A 20,992-nucleotide genomic window follows, 5' to 3' on the forward strand; every position below is an offset into this window, starting at 1 on the left:
TAGAGAGGCCCTACCTTAAATACAACCAAATTCATGTGACCACATGAGGACAGAGACTGTCTTGGTGACTGGTATTGAAAGGTAGGAAGAATGATTGGATTGTTGGCTCCCTGGATGAATTACACATGCTTATGGAGTTTCAGGTCCCAACACCTGTCCCACTTTTTCACAAATCACTGTGCAGTAGTCCATCTAAGGGAGCATAGCAAGCCACAGCCCAGACTTTCCTCCTGTCCATCCCTTTTAATAATCCACGGTCACCCTCAGCTGATCTCAGTCAGCCTTTAGCATAGCCCTTGGAGCCCACAGATACATACCAAGACACAAGGATATCTGCAAGTCTGTGTGGCATCTAGAACTTCATTCCCATAGTGTCTTCCTACTATTCCCTCTCCTGAACCTTTGTGTCTGTATTTGGAGTTTGATTTCTCTGGAGAGGAACTATGAGTTGACTCTTGGGTCCAGGAACTAAGCAACCATGCCTTTCCCTCAGTGTGTGCAGCCAGACACCCCCACACCGTCTGTGGATTCACTCCTGCATGAGTTAGCTCCTTCATGAAGGAGTTCCGCTTCTAAGCACTTCAGGGTGAATTTCCAGGAGGGAGAACCACATGCGGTTTTATCTATAGTGAGTCGTTTTCTTCCCCCAAGTGATTCCCTTCTGTTACAAAAGTTTAAAACACACACACACACACACACACACACACACACACTCCCCTTAGGGCCCTTGAGTCTCTCTCTACCACCCTTGCTTAGAAGAAATTAAAGAAGCCATTTGAGTGCTTGGGGGAAAAAAAGTAATGCATTATCTATGTGGTGGTGATTGTTTTTCATCAGACTCAACAACTTTTCTGTTAATTGAATTGCAACCTTACCATATCCCTGTTTCCCCTCAGTTGTCCTCCTTGGGTATATGTATCCAGCTTCCACCTCGTGGGTGGTACTGACTGGATTTCCTCCCTGCCTCTGAACCACTGTGGGTAGAACTGGTGCGTGTGTAGCACACACTGGGTGGTCTTGGTGCTTTATTAGCATGAAACCTGTTCACCTGCTTTCCTTCTTTCCGGAAAGGGGAATTTGACCTCAGAAATGTCTGGATCATAACCTTAGGCATGTAGCAGCACTCAGCCCTTTAGAAGTAATTTTTAGGTAATAAAAGACATCAAAGGTCAAGGTTGATGCAACCTATCCTGCAATTAATGCCCCTCTGATTCCTATCTGTTCTCCTTTCTGACCAAATAAAACAAAAAGGGGTGTTCACAAATTTGCAGGAAAAGAAAAACAGGGGCTCTTTTTTAATTAAAAATTCACAATATTGGTTGTTTTTATTCTCTTCTACTCTTCTTAATTAGTGTGCCTGCACTTGACATGCCTGAGAAAGAATATTTCCTCTATACCCAGGTTTGTTGCAGATAAGACAGACTTCCCCATACACTTCACAAGGCAACCGAGCATGGCTTGCATGCCTTGTTTTATAGCGTCCTTCCTGGGGCTTAGAGTTTTCATGACCTGCTCCAGCTGGTGGCTTCCTGTTAATTATTTAGGCAACGTATTATGAAACAGATCACTTGTAAAGCTGGGAGTCACATTAACTGCTTGCGTTATAGTTAATTCTTCATTTGACCGGACAAATTAGGACTGTTTTAAGAGTCTGCCTTTTTGCCTACCACTGTTGATTTAGAGACCAGTTTTCCTCTATGACATTTTTTTGTCCCTCATGGGTAAGCCATAAGCACCAAGGAAAGATCCAGAACAAAAATGACTCCAGGTTGCCTCCATTCCCACCTTGGCCCAGCAGACTCTTTTGTCTTGTTGCCTTGGGAGTAGTCAGTCATCTTTTTGCCCCTGCAGGGAAATTTGTTCCATGGCAGAGGCCATTGGGAAAGCAAATCAGATGAGCCAACATCTTGGAATTTAGTGAGGACTGCATTTGAACAGAATAGGAGCTTTCCACATTCAGAGAATATACATAGAGGGTGACCTTTCATAGACCTCTTTCCCTACTTGAAAATAATAAATTCTCATTACATTTACTTTAACTACTTACTTTTATAAGGGATTGACTTTTATAAGAGACAAAATTTCATGTCCTCAGAAATAACTGGGGACCTTGGATGGAATCTGTGGGTGGGGAACTTTAGGGTTTTGTTGTTTTTTTCTTTTCAGACATGGCCCTTTGAATATTTATAACATCATTTGTGGGTCATGAAAAAGTGTCAGTGCAGTATAGACAGACAGGCCAGAGGCAGCCCACAAGAAGCATGTGTGCCTGTCCCATCATATAACAAATCATTTTGTGGTCCTTATCTGGCCCTCAGGCTGGATGTTTCCAATGCCCTCTGCATTGCCTGGGTTCTTCCTATCAGACAAAATCCAGGCACATGAGAGACATTTCACTGTCAGCTTTCCATCCTCGGAATATCTGATGAAAGTCACTTCTCATCCCTTCTCATCACTTCCTCTTGTGGTTTTTTTTTTTCTGTCGTTATTGATGTGTTTCGAGTAAGTCACGGGTTGAACTTTCTGAATTCGAGGGCCAAGTGCACTTGAGTAATAAACTTCTTATATGAAGGAAATGGATAAGTAAACTTGAAGGCCATGTCTGTCTTATTCCTCACTGGCATGGCATAAATAAGAATTACTTTGGGCCAGCATGGCAACCTAGTACCCTGTGCTGATTATATTGGTCCAAAGATTTCTGACTTGAATATATTTTATTTTTAGAGCAAGTAGGGTATAAAAAGTGCATTGCTGTATCATTTACTTAAAACAAGTAACCTAATTCATAATTATAGTATTTACTCTATACCTGATAAATACCCAATGCTGTGCCCAGAGCTGCACTGATACCCTTTTCTTTTACTGTAAAAGGACTGTAGCTCAGAAAATATTCACAAATCATCCAGGATTTACTATGGGTTATACTGGATGTGAACACAGAATTTGCAGTCTGATTTGTGAATTCACTTTTCAAGCTGCTCTTCATTGCTAGTCCTTACTGTGTCTTACATGTCTCATATTTTGCCAGATGGCAAACACTCACCAATGATGAGTCCTACTTAAAATATTCTTGAGTATAAATAGGCCATCTGTTGATGTATGTGTCCATCAAAGGGTATCTTACCTCAAGTCAGCACATGGCATACAGAATATGAAATACGTTGATGTCTTGAGCAATAGTTACTGTAATACAGCTTCTCTCATCTGCCCCATATTGGACCCAAATCTTCTCACACTTGCCTCAAACAGACTGCTAACTGCTGACAGTTATCACCAACTGTGGATGTGTAAGAGATGTGAGCTATTCATCTGGGGAACATTCTAGGAAACCAGACCCTTCCTGCAGCACCATGTCCAGTTCAGACCATCTGACCAGGCATGGCAGCTAGATAGATTCTCTGTTAGTCAAGGAGACTTCATCCAAAGAACTGCCAGAAACAGGCAAGATAAAAAAAAAAAGAACATAAAGCTCATAAGGAAAGGCTTTACAAGGTTGCAGCATGTATTAGATTGTATATTCTGTGAAAAAAAGAATAATGCAAATTAAAATATCTGAAATGTGATTGGTGCCATGTAAACAGAGTTAACATCAGAGTCTGAAGATCTGGGGTGAATTCTGCCTTCTATACTTTCTGGTTCTATGACATTACACTTCTTGCTTATTCCCTTTGGAGAATAGAAGGGAAATACTGTCCCACAGTGACAGCAGTAGCAGCTATAAATGGCAGTGGCTATTCTTCTTATTATTATGGTTATTAGTAGCCAGGGCTAATAAGACAGACACCATCTGTTCTTCCCCATGGGAATTAGTTTCCCCACAGTGGGTCAGATAGGAAACTCCTGTGTTTGCCTGGGACAGACATAGAGTGTGGCTCCTAAGCACCTCTCAGATCCTCCATCCTCCTATGCACATGAGCTTGAGCAGGGCCAGTCCTCAGGTTGAGTGCAGGATAACATGAAGGAGAATAACTTTATGTTTACCTCAGCCTCTAAAATTCCTTCAACAAGGTGCCTTGTTAGCGCAGTAGGTAGCACGTCAGTCTCATAAAATCCTTCATGGATTAAATATATGAGTGTGCAAACCTTGGGAATATTTCTGCCTTTCATCCAGATAATTATTAGTATCCCTGCGATGCAGGTTTTCATGACTCATTGTTGGAAACCTAACTCTAGGGAAGTCCCTCTGTATTCCTGAAAGTAGGGTTTATTGAACCTATGCATGGTGGCCTCTTTGCTTGTATAAGAGGTGGCAAAAATCTTCAACATTCTCCAATTCTTTTTTCCTTCCTTTTTTCATATATTTTTATTGTAATTAATAGAAGGGTTACATGATATTTGCCAGATAGAAGGTGCATTAATTCCCATACATTGATACCCTTTCTCATGTCTTGGTCCCCATTTCCCTCCCCTCCACCCCCACCTCTCATCTTGTTTTTCCCTCTTCCCTATCCAATTTCAAATAACCAAATACAAATATATCCGATATATCAGGTAACAAAGTGAGATACTGTAACAAAATGAGATAACTAAGGGACAGCAAAAGAGATGAGAGATAACATAGTACCTTAAGAACAACAATCATTATATTGCTTATGTTTCTATATCCTAGAGATCCTTTCATTTAGCGTCCTACTATATGGCCTTTTGTATCAAGGTTTTGCTCTAGTTCGCCAAAGTCTGTCCCCTCAACCAAAGTAAGCTACTATTTTAATTTATGATGGAAGTATTTGAGGCCATCTGTAGTGTGATGTTGCAGGTAAGAATCATTGACATTGTAAAAAAGATGTAGAAAAAACTCTAAACTTGCAGATCAGTTGATCCATGGATGAATCTTGGGAAATGGTGGTCAGTCATCCTGTTAACTCTAAGCACACTCTGATTCTATTAGATCTGTAGCTTGGACACTTAAGTTGCTTATGTGAGATACCACTTAGAAACAAACCTTGGGTCCTGGAGTATGGCTTAGTGGTAGAGTGTTTGCCTAGCACTCTCGAAGCCCTGGGTTCAATTCCTCGGTACCACATACACAGAAAAAGCCGGAAGTGGTGCTGTGGCTCAAGTAGCAGAGTGCTAACCTTGAGAAAAAGTTGTCCAAGGACAGTGCCCAGGCCCTGAGTTCAAGCCCCAGGCCTCAAAAAAAAAAATCACATGATTCATACTTGGATTCAATTTGTACTTACATGTTAATGGCTTACCATTTTTTCCTGTCTGCTATAGAAAAGTGCATATTAGCTGGGCTCTGGTGGCTCATGCCTGTAATCCTAGCTACTTAAGAAGCTGAGATCTGAGGATTGTGGTTCAAAGCCAGCCTGGGCCCAAAAGTCCATGAGACTTCTATCTCCAATTAGCCAACAGCAGAAGTGGCACTGTGGCTCAAAATGGTAGGGTCCTAGCCTAGAGCTGATGAGCTCATGGACAGCACCCAGGCCAAGTTCAAACCCCACAGTCAACCAAAAACAAACACATACCACAGATGGTTCTTGCACTTCAGATTGGAGGCCTGAGTTTCCTTGGCCTGGATTAAGCAGTTCGTTCAGAGGCAGTCCTCAGTGGCACCAATTAAGGAAGAGTGAAAAGCATAAAACAGTTTTAGAAAAGGTCATCACACTTAGAAATAGAATCCGCCGTTGCTCATGCAACCTGAGGGATTTGGAGACAATTTTAAAAATCAATTAATCAATTTAAACATGTAGGCCACCATCTCATAGAGAAAGCACCTCTCCTGCAGATAGGGAACTGCTGCATTTGTTGCCAAGATGCCTAAGTTTTCCCCTTGGGAACCCTAGGCCAGTAAACTTCTGGAAGTATCTGTGGCAGGCAGCTTGAATGCTGCTATTTAAGAGCTGATGAAGAGGCAGCTTGGAGAAAAACCTCAAAAATAAATACTCTGATTCATCGTTGTTGTTCAGGCTTTCCAGCCAGAGCCGGCCCAGGGCTCCTGAGACAAAGGGTAACATTGAGCACAGAGCCATCAACCCCAGTCAGGAGCAGTGGCTGTCATGAGGGGGTGGAGAGGGAAGCAGCTCACTGCAAAACCTGGAGAAGCCGGAGGCTGGGCAAGGAAAGGACACGTGCTAATTTTGGTTGATGGGGTCAAACAGCAAGACACTTCCCTACCAATCCCATAGCCCTGGGACCATAATTCTATGCTGGTCTAAGGAGATCCAATGGAAAGCCAATGGGACTGGAAAGAAAAATGTCTGTGTTTTGTACAACTGGCAGGCATGGAATTTGAGCAGGATAATTGGTTGATCTTGTATGGAAACTCATGGTGCCTTCATCATTTTGGGTGTTGTTTCTCTGCATCTCTCTATAGCCTCATCTGTGGAGATAGACTGTGATAGCATGTGACAAATATATGGACTGCAGGAGTTAGAGGTATTATGGTTTGACCTCCAGACCTGATGTGTACCAGGCCCAGTCTCTTGTACATTTCTGTGTTCTTCCTGAGCCTCCATTTCTCAGATGAGAAATGCTAGCACATAACCCGGCCCTCACTCACAGTGATAATGAGCATGTGGACAAGGTGTGTGAAGGTGCAGGGGTCTGGGGGAATCCTGCCAAAAGAAGGAAACAGCTCTTCTCAGTAGTTTCCACCTAAGTCCTGGGGTCATTATAACCCTGCCTGTGGGGATGGTCAGAGATTTAGTAGAGAGTTTTTGGCTCTAGTTGGAAAGGTTGATGAATAAAGAAAGACATGAGAGGTATTAAAAAGAAAAACTAGATTTTAATCAGTTGTGTGCTATTTTTTGATGGCAAAGATGAAGTAAAGTTAGTTGCAGATTTCAGTTCAGTCAAAAAGTCTTATGCGAAGTAGGCTTGCTGGCCCTCACCTCATTTTTTAAGGACTACAAAGGAGACTGAAGAATTCCCACAGCACCAATAGAAACCACAAGCCTTTAGAGGCTTAACCCCTTTATTATTGTTAGTATTATTGTTTTACATCTGCAGCTTACATGATTTCTGAAGCAAAGAAAATTGACTGGGATTCAAAGCTGGCTTGCCCTTCTGAGTAAACACAGCAAATCCTAGGGCTGTAGATGAGACAGTGGCAGTACTAGAAATAGGAATTGTCTTTGAGACATGGACCTCACTTCTAAAAGCCATAGCTTGTGCCACTCAGAAAGAGTGGCTGCCATGTATGAAAAGCTACAGAGGCCTTGTGAGGTGATTGGCTATGCCAGTTTAAGTAAAAATGCTGCTACTCAGTACTACATTTACATATCTGGATTCTGGGGGTTGCAGAACAACCAGCATAAGTCCTGTAAATATGTACAACTATGTTGTTTAAATCCCTTCTGCATCTGCTAAGACTTTCCCTCTGTGCTGCCTCCTGGTTTATCACTTAAATGTCAAAGCCTAAGCTTATATAAGCCCCTAAAATGTCTCTGAGTCCCACAGCAGATTTTTATAGATGGTTTGACCACATTTCTGCTCTGTGAGACTGATAATCAGCCACCATGTAGACCCTGTAAGTAGGAGTTTAACATCAGGTCCTCACAGAGGCCATGAGATCATGTCATAGTCATTATGGTGCTATATAAAGCCATAGTGTGTGGGGGGGAATCATTTCATGCTTTTAAAATTTACTAGTTAACATTTAAGGAGTTTATATTGAGTGGATTAAGGCAAACATATTTTCCTAACCTCTCAATTATTTCAGAGCAGCCATAAGGAACTGCTCTCTATTAGACAATGTTAAAAATAGAAACTTTTTTTTCCTTCATGCTTAGGATTTTCATGACATGGTTTGCAGTTGCTTGGGTTGCAAGTCTGAGGCATTGTTATGTACAGAAGCTTCAGTCTGGCTTCTGTGGACATGGAATGGTGGAACTTGGCTTCAAGTGGCTCCTGTCTGTGTGGATGGGAAGTGCGTGACTGGAGCACGAGGGATGTGCTCTAAGAGCACAGAGGTTAAGATGAGATACTGAGTGCAATCAGGTGCTGTTTAATGATGTTTCTATCATACGTTGTAGTTGTAACACATTAATCACAGGTTGGTGATGCTGCTGGTATAAACAAAGATATTGTGTTCCATTCCTGTTAAAGTATAGAACATCCACAATGTTTCATAATGATAAATGACTGTATTCATTATATATTCATTATATATATGCACTTTTGTTATTTTAGCATGCATTTCTACTCACATAATTACTATAAAGCAATATGGCATGTTATCCTTGCAATGTTTCTCATGTCTCTTGATGAAATCATCTTCTCTTATGCTGAACTTAATGTCATGTTGATAGTTCATGATAGCTCTAGGGGCAATATGTGGTTGCATACAGCCTGGTGTATGAGAGGCTATACCAGCTACACTCTTTAAGTAGACTCTATAGAATGTTTACAAAAGCAGGAAATTGCTTAGTTATGCATTTATTGTGAGCAACACATGACCCAACAAAGTACTATGGAAGTGGGAGCAGAAAGGCATTATTTCTTTTTTTTTTGCCAGTCTTGGGCTTGGGCTCAGGGCCTGAGCACTGTCCTTGGACTTTCTCAAGGCTAAAGGTCTACCACTTGAGCCTCAGCACCATTTCCAGCTTTTTTTCTATGTATGTGGTACCAAGGAATCGAACCCGGGTATTCGTGCATGCTAGGCAAGCTCTCTACCACTAGGCCAAACTCCTGGCCCCAGAGAGGCATTATTTCTATCCAAAGCTGGCTTCTTAGAAACAGTAGTTTCTAACAGATGCTTCAGTTCAGCTAGCTAAGTCTTAGAGGAGGAAATACTGTAGGCCAAATGTGGTGCACAGAGTACAGGCATGGTATTGGGAACTGTAAGCATTCTCAGCAGGGCAGGATTCTACTGAAGAGCCCAATGGTAGAGCTGAAGGCTGGACAGGCAAGTGGAAAGGTCTGGAAGTATTTGATTCATGTGCCCTGGGTATTCCGTGTTGTATTTATTTTCCTTGGACAACTTTCATCGTTCCTATGAAGTAAAAAGTTACAGATTCGTTGTGTGTATTCCATTTTACTGGCTTGCATGTCTGGCACATCACTTCTAGTGTGTGCATGTAATCTTTGGAGAACAGGAGTGTCATTTTAAAGATAGAGTTTATTGAGTAAGAACTGTTTTAAAATAGCTTACTGTGCTTGCAAAACACTACAATCATCAAATACCTTGGAGTTCCAAATAAAGTCAATAATGGTTGTTTCACCTGTAAACATTTAATAAATGTTTAATTAGGCTGATATTTTCATTCAATTTCTAAAGCTTCATATTTTGATAATTCCTACTCATGTACTCTTATTCATAGCCAGCAAAATATTTAATGCAAGTTGCTTGATTTGGTACCTTATGTGTTTTAGTGCCTGATAAGTTTTTTCTGATATGCCATCATCTACTTGTTCCTTTCATATCATGGCAGATGTCTGTGAAGCAAATGGAGCTTAACATATTTATATAAAATAAAATTTGGGGAAGGTTCCCTTATCGCATAGTTAGATTTTACCAATTGAATGTTCAAAAGGATGCCAGTGTTTCCTGGATTCCTGGCAACACTTGAATACCATGTGGTTTTTCTGTCCTTTCCCTTTCTTATTTATATGATGAAATACTGTAAGATGCTCAAACATATAAGTTCCCGTGAGTTCCTTTTGATGCTTTTGAGTATTTTTTTATTTGACCCTAAGGGAAATCAGTAATTTCTAGTCCATCTACTACCACTAGTAGAAGGCAGCCTGGGACAATACTAGACACTCAGCAATCATAGGAGTTATCATATAGCCTGTGTACCCTCTACCATAGAAGTCAGAACCCAAAGGCCATTACCTGAAACAGCCTTGTTTGCTTGCTTGTTTTTAATGTCAAAAGCAGAAAATAGGAGGGCAATGAAATGGTCATGTCCTCTGAGAGCATGGCTAAACTTCAACAGTTCAATCATTGCACATAAATGATTGTTCAAGGCCACTTGGCAGCATTGAGTGTCCTGTGTAATTCACAAATCCATTCTTGTGGACTAAATTAGTATTAATATTGAGTCAGTCATCATTGTAATCTTTGAGAAAATGTTATTACATAGTGATTTATTCTGTTAAGTAAAACAAGGTAAAGGTACTTAACAGTACATTCTAGGGATATCTGTACATTGTTTTTTTTTAAAGAAACTAAACTAAAATAAATGATAGTATCTAAAAAGAAAATGATTATTTATCTAGAAAATGCAAACATTCCCCTTAAGAAGAGTTAACTGAAGCCTTGTTATAATGCTTTCTGAATTGTTTATTCAGGAATAATTCCCAACATATATTTTAACATACATTATCTCTTGATGCCTTATACATATAAACTGACATGTTGAACAGTAACCCCTTTGTACAACTAATTAAAGATAATCAAAATATAATATATATATATATATATATATTAGCCAGGCACTGGTGGCTCATGCCTATAATCCTAGCTACTCTGGAGGCTGAGATCTGAGGATCATGGTTCAAAAGCAGCCTGGGCACAGAAGTCCATGAGACTCTTATCTCCAATTAACCCCCAGAAGCAGTGCTATGGCTCAAGTGGTAGAGTGGTAGCCTTGAGCCGAGGAGCTCAGAGACAGCACACAGGTTTAGAGTTCTAGCCCCACGATGTGTGTATATATATATGTGTATATATATATATACATATATAAATATATATATACAAAACTACAACTATCCTAGGTAGGTCACTACTATTTTCTGTTTCACAGTGTGGAAATGGAAAGTTACTTGCCTACAGTTACATAATTTCAGTCAATCAAATATTTATTGATTGCCAGACCCTTTGTTTTTTTTGGCTTAAACCAATGCTATGAGTATTTTCTCTCTAAGCTTCCCAAATGTTATTGCTACTTGTCAGTAGTCCAGGAGTTACAAATAGAAAATTTATCTACATACTGTATGACTTTAAATTCAAGAAGCAGCTTGTATCTGAGAATTATTTATAAGCAACAGCCTTTTCTTCGGAGATGTTGTCCTTTGTGGGGAAAGTTCTTGTCTATTCAATATTAATTTTATCAGTATGTATTGGAGAATAAAGAGTTATTTTGATAATTCCACATTTTGGCAGAAAGACATGGATGTGTTTTTTTGCCTGGCTAAAATGTATACTAATTCCCCACACTGATGTTGGAAATTACCAACCCTTCATGCCTCAAGTTTGAGGCATTTTCCTTGGCCAATACAATTTTTATTTTTTTTTAATTTTTTTATTGTAATTAATAAAAGGGTTACATGATATTTGCCAGATAGAAGGTGCATTAATTCACATACATTGATACCCTTTCACATGTCTTGGTACCCATTTCCCTCCCCCCCCACACCCCCCACCCGTCTTGGTTTTTCCCCCCTTCCCTATCAACTTTATGATATGTTTGAACACATTTAAACACTTCATGTAAGAAAATTACACAAATACCTTTTAGATAATTTTGGCTAGGAACATTGGATGGTATTAATGGCAAATCATGACTGCTTAGAAGTTTTCAAAATACGTTACTACACTTTTTCCCTCCTTAGTCTTATCTACAAATCTCAAGTCATTCTTGAAAGATGTGATGTTCCAAGCTTTTTATTTTTTTCTAATTAGAGAAACCAAACCTAGTCTGCCTGTAATGGCAGACCTATAGCCTAAGGGAATATTTTTGTGACTTTTATTCAGGAAGACTCCTTGAAGTGAAGACTATTACAAAGCCCAAACTCCAGCTACTTACATTTCTCATTAGCTATGAGAATAAATATAGAAAATATACTGAGATAGAATGTGAACTCCACAGAACCACAGGGCAGATTCGACCAGCATGGATAAGAGAGCATTTACTTCTTCCAACTCTCTTACCCTTGACAGAAGTGGTACTTAATGGCTTTAATTTCCCTCTTGACAATTATGTATAATGACTGAGGATCCATGGCTAACAAAGTTCAGCATCCGTGCAAATAGATGGGTGCTGATAATTGAATATTCTTTAAATTGCAGGCTCTGTACCAGGCACAAAGGTAAATTTTCCATTCAGGTATTTTCTCAGTGCCATTAAGACACAGAGCTGTGGTAGGATGAAATATATAACCCTTTCCTGAAGCATACAAGTTGTTCTTAGAACTTGTAAATATTGTCTTATTTAGAAAAAGTCTTGCAGATGTCATTGAATTACAGATTTTGAGATGGATAGATTGTCATGTATTATCTAGCTGAGCCCTAAAAGTGTTCTTATAGTAGAGAGAGCAGAAGATCAGAAGAGCAAGAGGACAGTATGTTCAGGAAGGCAGAGACTGCAGTGATGGTGGTCACAAGGCAGGAGTGCCAGCAACCCAAACATCAGTGTTGGAAGAAGCAAGGAGTAGTCTCCTCTGAACCTGCAGAGAGAGCAAGATTCTGCTGCTGACACTGGCTTCAAGCCCAGTGATGCTGATTTTGGACTTCTGGGCTGCAGAACCATGAGAGAATGCATTTCTAATGCTTTTCAGCCAAGTCTGTGGTAATAGAAGCACATACATGTGCAATGATTGCCTCAATTACAGGGCTGGATATGAGGCTTAGAGAGATGGATTAAGAGGCCCAAGGGCATAATGTTGGGTGTTGGTGAAGTTGAAACTCTGTCATTCAGTCCTTTCTCTAGAGCCTTGGGGTGTCAAATTCTGGTAACTTACTTCTACAGCTGGGAACAACTGGATGGGAACCAGGCCGGGTCTTACCAGTGTTCAAGTCACTGTCTTCTACCATGAGACAATGAGATCCAATGGAGTTCCATGTCTGCTCACAGGATTAGCATGGTAGACATGGGAGGGTTCTATCTATCCTGGGCTTGGGGTAGAAGTCGCCATGGATTTGACTGTGTTCAGGCTGTTCATTTTTAATGTGTGGTACAAAGGGAGCTGAAACCACAAATGCTGTACAAAATGAAACTCAGCAGTTGTGTGGGTTCCATTTGGACCTCCTCTGGTAATTTCTAACTCAAATTATTTAAAATATTTGGTAAGAATGCAAACTACTTGCTGATGAAGGGGTGGAGAGAGAAAGAAAGGAGAGGCATTTATGTTCTATTTTTGAAAATTATTTCATTTCATTAAGAGACTATTGCTTTATTTGCTTCTATGTTTCTATTCATATGTGCTTCTTTTTATTAGGAGTGGAATAGGCAGAATAACTCCTTACTAGTGAGGGTACAGATAGAATACATTTTGGACCAAAGCGAAAGTGAAGGGGACTACAAAGTCCAGGAAGAATGAAATTTTTGTTATTGTTGTTTTGTTTGTTTTTGTGGGTCGTGGGGCTTGAACTCTGGGCCATGCACTGTCCCTGAGCTCTCCAGCTCAAAGCTACTGCCCTACGCCTTCAGTCCAGTCCCCCTTCCCCTTTTCTAGTGATTAATTGGAGATAGGAGTCTCACAGTCTTTAGTGCCCTGGCTGGCTTTGAACCATGATCCTCAGATCTCAGCTTCCTGACTATACAGCACAGCTCCCTCACTCCCACCCCCCAGTTAAGAAATTCATCTCTACTTTCCAATAGTGTTTATCTTAGAGAGTCTTGAAGATGTCTGTATACTTGCACCTCTACTTGAAGCAAGCTGGAAGAATCCCAGGACTGATTGGTCCCATATCTTTCCTACCATCATAAATAGACAGACATGCATTTTTGATGTGCTCTTCTTTTCCTGGGGTCATAAGCAGTAGCCGTGATGGGAAAGGAGCTGCCTGATCTGAAAGGACCAGTTGTACTAGACTTCCATCTGGTTCGGAGTCAACATTCTCATACAGGGGCTTCCTTTGAGATGTCTCTAGTTATAGGTCCTTGGGGAGAACACAAGGAGTTTCTGTACAAACTGTTGTATTTTGATGACTGGAAATTCCATTGCAGCCTGAAGAAGATATGAGGAACACAAGTGGAAAAGATTTCTCCCAGGAAATCTTGAGCCAGGAAAATATCCACCCCTCATTAGATCTCACCAACATCAGAGACCCTTTAGTTAGGTGCTTCCTTCTCAGTGCAGACCTGGATGATAGGAAAAGGAGACATTTGTCCCCCCAAGGACACAACAATGTTCTCTTCCCTGTGGTTATAGCATTGTATGTTTCTTTTTAATGAAAATATCTTTAGTTACCAAGCATGCCAGCCTCTTCTGTTTTAAAACATACATAATTTGTAAATTATGTGGACGGTTATATAAATTTTGCATTGATATGTAAAAATCTTAGCCCAAAAGCGAGTAGCTTAAGATAGTAATGTCTATTATCTATTTCTTTGAGTCAATATCTGGACAGCATTGATCTGATTGTCTGTGTCACGTGTGCATAAACACCAGGGAGATGTCAGCGTTGTGCTCATCTCAGGGCTTGACTAAGGAAACAGCCATCTTCCTGCTTGCAAGGGGATGAACTGAAGGACTCTGTTGGTGGAAGCCTCCCTTCCATCCTTGCCATGGGCACAGCTCACAGCATGAAAGCTGGAGTCAAGACAGAACCCAACATCTTCCCAAAAGTAGAGCTCTTGACTTACCAAGCTATGTTATGAGAGCAGGCCTTCCCTAGCAGGTATGACTCAGCCTGTTGATTGTCTGCTGTCCCTGAGTACTTTAGAAAACTATTCAGACATAGCCCCATAGTCCTTAAGACCTCAAGGATGCATCCTTAAGTGGACTATCAATTCATTTAATTCAGGGATTGCATCTTACATTGTAGACCAGGTGGCGTTTTGAACATGAGCATAGCTGCTTTTCTTTCTGGATTAGTAGAGGTAGAAGATAAGTGGAGTTGTTTTCTTTTCATGGATTGGTAGAAATGGCAGCTGGAAGAAGCTGCTTTGTTGAATGCTACCAAGCTTTTTGTGGCCCCAAACTGCATAGCTGCACCATGCATGGGGCTTTCTTTTGGAAGTCGCCATCCACGAATACCTCAGAATGATGGAAGTACCTTTCCATTATACTGTAGAGAATTGTGGCAGAATCCTCCTGAGTTGTACACGCCTCCACTTCTGGGGTGCTACTGGAGAGACAAGCAAGGATACTCCCTCTCTCTCTCTCTCTCTCTCTCTCTCTCTCTCTCTCTCTCTCTCTCTCTCTCTCTCTCTCTCTCTCGTGCCAGTCCTGGGCTTGAGCTCAGGGCCTGAGCACTGTCCTTGGACTTTCTCAAGGCTACAGCTCTACCACTTGAGCCTTAGCACCATTTCTGGCTTTATTCTATGTATGTGGTACCGAGGAATTGAACCCGAGTCTTTGTGCATGCTAGGCAAGCACTCTACCACTAGGACAAACTCTCAGCCCATGGATACTGTCTCTTTGCCAATGTGGTGGATGCTTTTCACACGTGTCTTATAATAAAATGTCCCTCTTTGGAGATATAGCCTACAGAAATCTAATTCCTAGCTTCAGTCAAGAGATTTCTATAACATAGTGACTCTTGTACCTTAGTTGTTCTTTAAAAAACCACTCCACTTGTGCTTTGGAAAACTACTTCACCCATTTTCTTATTTAAGTGACAGGGACAAGAAGTCTTTTGGATTTAAAAAAAAAAGTTATTTCTGGCACTTCTGCTACAAACTACCACAGTTGACCAACAGATAGTTTCCATAGTAATTTCTGACTGTCCTTAGGTGCAGAGCTACCCAGATACTGTGCATGATTTAAAAAATGTGTGGAATCCAAGAAGTCATAAAAGACCTCATTTGTCAGACCTTGGCAATGACTACTACTATTACATTTTTTGTTCCCGTCATTAAATATAGAGCCTGGTGATTTGTTTTGCCAAGTGAATTTTTGCTGACCACTTTTTCATAAGAAGAAGGATGCTTTGTGAGAAGGCTGGCTTCCATTCAGCTGTGTTCTGAATGGGAGGGCCAGCTGGGAGGCCTCCTCCCTAAGGCTAGAGTTCTTCTCAGTTGCTTTGCCAGCTCCTGGGATGCCTTCAGCCATCGCATTTCTATTTACCACCTTAAGGCTTTCATATATATATATATATATATATATATATATATATATATATATATATGCAATGTCATTGGAAGGCACTTTAAAAATTCAAGATTTTAGTGTTATCACCTGAAAGCACCTATTAAAATAAGCATTTGCACTTAGAGTCCTATAGAAGTGAATCTTCCCAACACTAAGAATAACCTTTCCTTTCTTTGTCTTTTTTTTCCAGTCAAAACAATGGTTTTCTTGGGCATTAGGTGGCAAAAGCTGTCTCAATTCCATTTTAAGCTCATATATCAAAGAGACTGTTGACTGGAGATAGCAAAATAGAAATATTTAGCCAAAGGAAGAAAAAGCTTGAAGACCAGAAGGTTTTTAAGCCTTAGGAAGGCAGCTGGCTGTAGAACAGGAAAAACTGCTTGGTGCTCCCCAAGAAAGGAAATAGGGAAGCTAGTTTGGATCAGTGTGGGAACAAAATTATCAGTCATCTGAATTGCAGACAAGTGTACTCTATAGTTCCATGAAGCTGTGAGCCTCCAGGCTCCAAAAATGTCAGGACTGAATGACCACGTTCGCTAGCTCCATGACAGGTAGGAATGCTATAGGGAGGACTCCAAAGCTTCATTTAACTTGATCATTTATGTGATTGATTTTTCCCCCTCACTTAACAGGTATAATACAGTGCCTCTGATTTCTTTAAGGGATTTGGAGAAGGATGTAATGAATTATTCAGAGACTTCTTTCTGTGCAGCAAGTTGCACAAAGACAGACAACTTGATACAAATTACGATTCTAAAATTGTTAGTAATATATTTTATTCATGTACTTCACTTACAATGGAAGATTTCCTGCTGACATTTCTTAGACAGATCACTCATGATCCCACAGTTACTCTTTGAATGGGTGAGAAATCCAATGCATAAAGAAAGCCCATATAATAATGGACTATTCTAGTCATAATTTTTCAGGAAAAGATTATCATTAATACAAAATGTTTTAATATTCATTAAAATAATATGTTCAGTATAATCATTGGTATAACTATCGTGTAATAGGTACCAAAATATGGTCCATATTTTCTGTAGGGATGGAGAGGACTTTTCTGAACAGCTTTAGCAAAAGCAGATGCCTCTTTTAGGGTGCTTTGTGGTAGCAGACACAATGATTTTTCTCCCAACACTTTGAAAACTTGGAAATGTTTTTCTAGTATTTTTTTCTCTTTTCTTCAATGAATAGTAAGTTTTACCTTTGTATATTTTCTAAAGCTTGTGAACAAGTGTTAGCCAGAGAGTGATGATTGGAGCTCATATGCAAAATAGGTAACCCCTAAATAGAGATTCAGCTTCTGTTAACCTGTCTTCAGGCTCCCATGCCACTTGGGAGGAAAACAGGGTTCCCAAGCAGCCAGCAAGCACACCCCTTTGTTACTGTAGGGAGAGCCTCATGGTAGAACTTCTGCCTCTACCTAAATTTCACTGCTTCCAGAAGTCAAGATATTTAAAAACTTCATAACCCTAACCAACATGTAAACAGCTTAACATTCATTCTAGTGAAGCATAGAAAGGGCCCACACCACTAGACTTGATGTTAATGGTGGTTGCTTTAGTTCGCTGTTCATGTACCAGCTATTTATTTAGCGCTATTTATTTAGTGTAGACATCAATCATAAATTAACATTTCCCTTCTGAACTAGTTGAAGACACTGACATTGGGCATGCACACAAATAGGTGTTTTATCTAAAGTACTCTAGATGCTGTGTAAGCATAGACTATATAGCATTGATCTAGGCAGGAACAGAGGTGATAGTATTCCAGGGAAAAAGATACTTTCAAACGCTGTGGCCAAAGAGGTGAAGTGCATTGAGACAGGTGACCTGGGCAAACATGACCAGTGGCAGAGGGCCACTGATTGAGCTGTAGAGGAGGAGAAAACAAGTAAAAAAATGTGAGAAGAGCAGTGGGTCAAGTCAAGGATGATGAAGTCTATACCTGGGGGAGGGCAGTGAAAGTGATGGGAAGGGAAAGTGTTCAGGAAGGTTCTGCTTCAAGTCCATTTGTGGATCACCTTACTCTGTAGCTCTGTACAGAGACTCTCAGAGTGGATGTGTTTCTCAAGTCAAGTCATGTCTGAAGCTCATGTACTAGAGGCAAAATAGACAGATCCAATACAGGCCAAGAGGAACACAGTTATGTGAGGCCAGAAAAACACCAAGAGCTCTGACCTCTCCCTTGGCATTGCCACACATCCAAACAGGCGTGGTGTCTGCCCCTCTGGACTGAAGTATAAGAGCACAGAGAATTTTTTTTTCAGCTTTAGAGGATCATAAGAGATTCAGGCAGGGGAATCCTTGACTCAGAAAGGAAAAAGGTTGTGCATGTAAAGACACAGTCACTGAGAAGCAATGCTGGAAAAGAACCCATCTACTAAGGCAAACTTTCTTTTATTGAAAATTTTGAGTGATACTTTTGTAAGTCTTCAATAAATCCTTTTAGGGCCCATTTTTGTTTTAAAAAAAGATCCTTTCAGAATTAATTTATTTAAGGATTAAGCCCATCCAAAACCCAGGACTGTTTCAAGTAAACAGCTTTACAAGTGGAATCTTAATGCTACCCAGATAATTTTCCTTGTATGTGCACTGTGGTAATTGGGCTCTGGTCTCTCATGTGAAAAGCCAAACAGTTTCAAATCTAATGAGTCCTGGCCGCTGGGGCAGATAGATTTTTGGAATTCACTATTTATAGCTTCTTCAAGTGTCACTTTCGCCTTTTCTTTTAATAAGCACTGAGCTGTAATGCAGCCCACAGGAGTGTGGAGCATATAGATGAGCGAGCTGGGACGTCTCAGCCAAGCGATTCCCTGCTACCAGTTGGAGTTTCAGGTTTAATTTGGGATAGTGGCTGCGCCTTGGAAATGAGGATTTGTTCTTCCAAATAAATGGCAGATCAATCTCTACAAATTGGAGAGCTGAGGATGTGGGCAGGCCTTGGCAGAGGTAGGCTCTTCCTCCCTCAGTGGCTCTTGCATGAGGAGTGAAAGGGAGAGTCAAATGTAAATCCAGTCACTATGAAGATATTGTGAAAGAGGATTCCAGAAATGAACCAAGAATACAATTTAAAATGTGAAATACGAACTGAAACCCAAATCCATTGTCTATAATATTAGAAGTTATGCATAAGAGGTGCTGATCACTCAGGCAAATTAACAACAAATCTGGCAGTAGCCTATTTGTTGGGGAGGGAATTTCTGGTTGTAGTCAAGGGAAGAGTATTGAGGCCAGGACTTTGTAAGTCAGCTGAGACCAAGGCAAGTTGTTGAGTCTCCCCAAATCTTCATTTTCTAATCTGTCCAGGGAACCTCACTCAGCAGCAATCCATCTGCCCACCCAGAATTGTTGAGAAAATAAATTATGGTGATGTATGAACAATCGGTTGTCCACTGAACAGCCCATTCAGGGTCTGCACTTGCAGCTCTGCGGGCATTTCATTTTCTCAGTCTAAGCCATGACAGGGATTTGCAGGTTTTGCAAAGCAATTAACATCATTTTGCTAGGCAAACTTGGCTGCAACAAGTAGGAGGCACTCTATGAAGCTCGAAAGCTGTCCTGGTTTTATCTCTGGGATGAAATCAGTAGTTCAGAGAATCAGCAGTCCCAAATCAGTGTTGCCTTCCTACCGCCTCACTTCTGGTTTCTCCTAGGTTTTTTCCTGTAAGTTTTCCCACTTAAATACCAGCTGCAACATGCTGGGTTTTGAAGTACTAACGAGTCTACTGCCCAAGGAGGTATCCTGCATAGAGCCAGAGCGACTATTTTCCTAAAAACCTATCATTTTAAATGATTCTCATGCTTGTTAAATTAAACTGATGGGATTAATCTGATAAAATGGTAGCAAAGGTAAATGTGCAGAAATGATCATTTTCACATTCATTTTTAACTCAGTCAAGACTTACGCAAGATCCTATTTACTGATAGAACTGGAGCTTAAAGTGCCAAGTATACAGAACCCATTGGCTTGTTTTAAGCCAGAATTGCAAGTTCCTTGTCAGTGCTGAAACTGACAGCCTATAGTTCAGTCCTATAACTTGGAGTTATAGTAATTGAAGGGAACAGGAAAAGGGAAACCACATTTTACTCCTGAAATTAGTTATTTTTTCTTTCCTTCCTTCCTTCCTTCCTTCCTTCCTTCCTTCCTTCCTTCCTTCCTTCCTTCCTTCTTCTTTCCCTCCCTCCCTTCCTCTCTCCCTGCCACCCTTTCCTTCCTTCCTCTTTTTTCTTTTCTTTTTGTATACAAATCCTAAGGGTTGAACTCAGGGCCTGGGTGCTGTCCCTGAGCTTTTTTGCTTAAGGCTAGTGTTCTACCATTTGAGCCATAGCTCCGTTTCCAGTTTTGTTATGGTTCCTTGGAGATAAAAGCCTCACTGAGTATAAACTTATTCAACCACTATGGAAAGCAGTACGGCGATTCCTCAAAAGACTAAACATAGAGCTCCCCTACGACCCAGCAATTCCATTCCTTGGCATTTACCCAAATGTCCAGAAACAAGGACATACTAAAGCCACTAGTACAACCATGTTCATTGCAGCACTATTTACCATAATGAAGATCTGGAAACAACCCAGATGCCCCTCAGTAGATGATTGGATCAAGATATGGTACTTATCCACATGGAATTCTATGCTACCATAGAAAAGAATGACATTGCCCCATTCGTAAGGAAATGGAAAGACTTGAAAAAGTCATATTAAGTGAAGTAAGCCAGACCCAAAGGAACAGAAGCTCAATCAATTGTTTCCCTCATTTATAATAATTAATACACATCTAGGACTCTCCTAGCAGAGGATTACAGTAGTTCAAAATATAGGTACATAAGGTCATATAGGATGAGACTAAATGAAATGAACTCTAGGATATGGAAACAAGAGCTTTATCTTGTGTGATTGTTATTCTCAAGGTACTATGTTATTTCTCTTCTCTTTTTTTTTGCCTTTATTGTTAATCTCATATTGTTACATATGTGACTTTGTTACCTGGTATATTATATATACGTTTATTTGTTTATATGAAATAGGAAGGAGAAGAGGGTAAAACAAGATGATTTGGAGGGAGT

General features: G+C 40.4%; 1 protein-coding gene across 1 annotated transcript in view; it reads left to right on the forward strand.

The window, feature by feature from the left end:
* The window catches only part of Prkca (protein kinase C alpha), a 377,074-nt gene that overhangs the window by 190,644 nt on the left and 165,438 nt on the right, over positions 1–20,992 (forward strand). The window lies entirely within an intron of this gene.

The sequence above is a fragment of the Megascapheus bottae genome, chromosome 17 (assembly GCF_031878675.1).
Source record: "Megascapheus bottae isolate mThoBot1 chromosome 17, mThoBot2.hap1, whole genome shotgun sequence".
Taxonomy (NCBI): domain Eukaryota; kingdom Metazoa; phylum Chordata; class Mammalia; order Rodentia; family Geomyidae; genus Megascapheus; species Megascapheus bottae.